The 2,758-nt window shown below is 47.1% G+C and overlaps 1 pseudogene; it reads right to left on the bottom strand.

Annotated features, from left to right (window-relative positions):
• Positions 1-644: 644 nt before the first annotated feature.
• Positions 645-1,879, bottom strand: LOC118619130 (annotated as a pseudogene).
• Positions 1,880-2,758: the final 879 nt, after the last annotated feature.

Raw genomic sequence — 2,758 nt, 5'->3', positions numbered from 1 at the left:
CCTCAGCAGAAGCCTTTAAAATCATACTCAGTGGGACAAGGCGCACGCCTGCCCATGCCAACACACACCTCTCCAACGGCTGGCTGCCTGCATACCTACGCAACTTCCTGCTTGCTTGTGCAATTACCTACAGTTCACATAAGAATGCATGTTCTGAGCACAGCCTTTTCTGGCCTACACATGTATGTGCATATTTTGAAGGTGCAAATGAGACACCGAGCATAGTTTTTTAATGTAGCCCTAAGGGGTACATTATTCTGATCAGCACTAACATAGGCCTCCTACATTAAGGCGTCAACTTTAGGCCCCACTAGAGACAACAATGTTAAACAAGCAAACAAATCCAGTTTCCCCTGCGGCTCAAAGCTTTCCCTTTGCCCTTCACTCCTCTTTCCTCCAATTAAAGTCCCACTGCCTCCTAAGCACCCACCTCATCCGAAAACCTCTGCAAACCTTCCCCAGACTCCAGTTGCATATCCCAGGTATTTACATAGATACGTGGGTCTGCCTTCCCTTCCTAATTATGACCTTGTCTTTTAAAACTTTGTCTACCCAACAGGGTCATGCAACATTTTTAATGTTCAGTGATCTCTGAACTTTTTATTGGCCACCTGGCCCCCAAGGGGTGCCCCACTTATGCTGCCTTAATGTCTCAAAACCTTGGTGTCACTGACCTCAGACACCACTTTCCATCCATAATCCTGCAGGCAGTGGTCTTCTGGATGGATTGCATGAAGTTGCTGTTGTCCAGGGTGGCGCCAAAATCCAAGTTCTCCCCTACTTCCAGCAGGCGGCAGTAGGTGGCAATCTGAGCCTCCAACTTGACCTTGATGTTCAGCAGGGCCTCTACTCCTGGGCCTGGTGCTGCTCCTCTGCTCAGGTCTGGGCCAACTCTGACTCCAGGTGCAACGGGATCCCATTGAACTGTTTCATCTGCATGGCTTAGCAGTCTCCACCTCCCTCAGGATATTCTCCAAACTGGCCTTCAGGTTTCTCATGGAGTCCAGATCAAACTCCAAGGACTGGACCATACATCTCAGCTCTGTGAGTGTCATCCCAACAGCTCCTACCCAGCAGTCTGTCAGGTGGTCACTGTAGTGCTCTCCTCAGTCTACTGGGACCAATATTTTCTAGCTCCTCTCGGTTCTTCCAAGCCAGCTCGTCATACTGGCCCCAGATGTCCACCATAATCTTGTTGAGGTCCTGAGATTTGGGGGCATCCAACTCCACGGTCAATCCAGAATTGGCATTCTGGTTTGTAGACCACTTCCTCCTGTGGTTCTTCTTCATAAAGAGCAGCTCCTCCTTGAGAGACTCTGTCTCTGTCTCCAGCCGCAGCCGAGTGATATTGGTGTCATCAGTGACATCTCAGAGCCCACTGATGTCACTCTACACAGACTGGTGCATGGCCAGCTCTGTCTCGATACTTAACTCTAAAGTCATCAGCAGCAAGATGAGCATTGTCAATCTGCTAAATAATGTGGCATTGTACACAGAACATGCAAAGATCTGAGCTCTCGGGTTCTTGATGGTCTTCAATTAATACCCCCACTTTCTAGTCTCTGACCTGGGGTCCCTTCTTCTCGAGTTATCCCTGGATTTTGTTGTCCAGTCTTCAATTATCAGAATCCAGGCCTCTCACTCTCTCCAGGTAGGGAGACAGGTGGTCATTCAGGCATGGCATAGTCTCCATCTGGCTCTGAATTCCCCCATGCTCTCCAGACCCCCAGCCACCCTGCATGCTGGTAGAGTGAGTCATGGGTATCCAGGAACCAGAGTCCTCGGCCCCTGCACAGATACCAGGCCAATGGCTGGGTGACTGTGTGGAGCCCAAGGTCTGGTAGTTTGTGGAGAACCTGGAGTGGGTGCTGAAGCTCATATTGTTTAGGGAGGAAGGTGAGAGGTCAACACTCACGTTCAAGCCTCAGTCATTAACATTTTAAAATATGTCAGGTGCACCTTCTCCTGGAGTAAGTCATAGCCTGTAACAGTAGCAGAGCCCAGCTAGGTGTTCAGCAAACCATTTTCCTTTGTCCTCCTAACACAGCTAAACCACATTTCCCAACTTCCCTTGTTGTTTGAATGGACCATGTCACCAGGTTCTTGCCATCAGAAAGAAGACAGAGCAGTAAGTATGACACCTCCATCTGTGGACAATTAGGAGTAGATGCACCTGCTAAATGTTTGCTTTCTTTCCTCATTTACTGACTGGAAACAGAGGACACAGTAGAAGACTCCATGGCCTTGAGGGGCACAGCAACTATATAGAAGGAGCCTAGGTTCCTGAATGACTGGGTAAGCAGAACCTATCCCCCACTCCCCTGACCACCCCTATTGGACTCCAATAAAGTAAAGAAACAAACATTATTGTGTTAAAATCCTGAGACTTGATTTCTACTATAGTAATCAGCCTACTCTGATGTGGTAAATGGATTACAAAATTTCTCCCAATTATTTCCTCTCATGCAATGTGATTTAGTAGCTTTTCCCATCAAGTGTTGGAATCTATTTCTCATCGCTTGAATCCGGGATTGGCCATGTGACAAGCTTTGGCAAATGAAACAGAAGTGACAATGTGCCATTTCCAAGCCTAGCCCCCAAGAACATTGTATGTGTTGCATGGACATAAAAAATGGTTTGTAATTATTCTCTTAAACCCTGCAAGTGAAAAGACATTTCTCAAATCTTTAGTTCTCTTTAAAAATGTAAACACGTCTCCCAATGAAATGCATTTAATCGAGATTTGTTTTGTAAATGA

This window comes from Molossus molossus, unplaced genomic scaffold (genome assembly GCF_014108415.1).
Source record: "Molossus molossus isolate mMolMol1 unplaced genomic scaffold, mMolMol1.p scaffold_m16_p_6, whole genome shotgun sequence".
In the NCBI taxonomy this organism is placed as follows: Eukaryota; Metazoa; Chordata; class Mammalia; order Chiroptera; family Molossidae; genus Molossus; species Molossus molossus.
The sequence above is the reverse complement of the archived record's forward strand: the minus strand, read 5'-3'. Positions and strand labels throughout refer to the sequence as shown.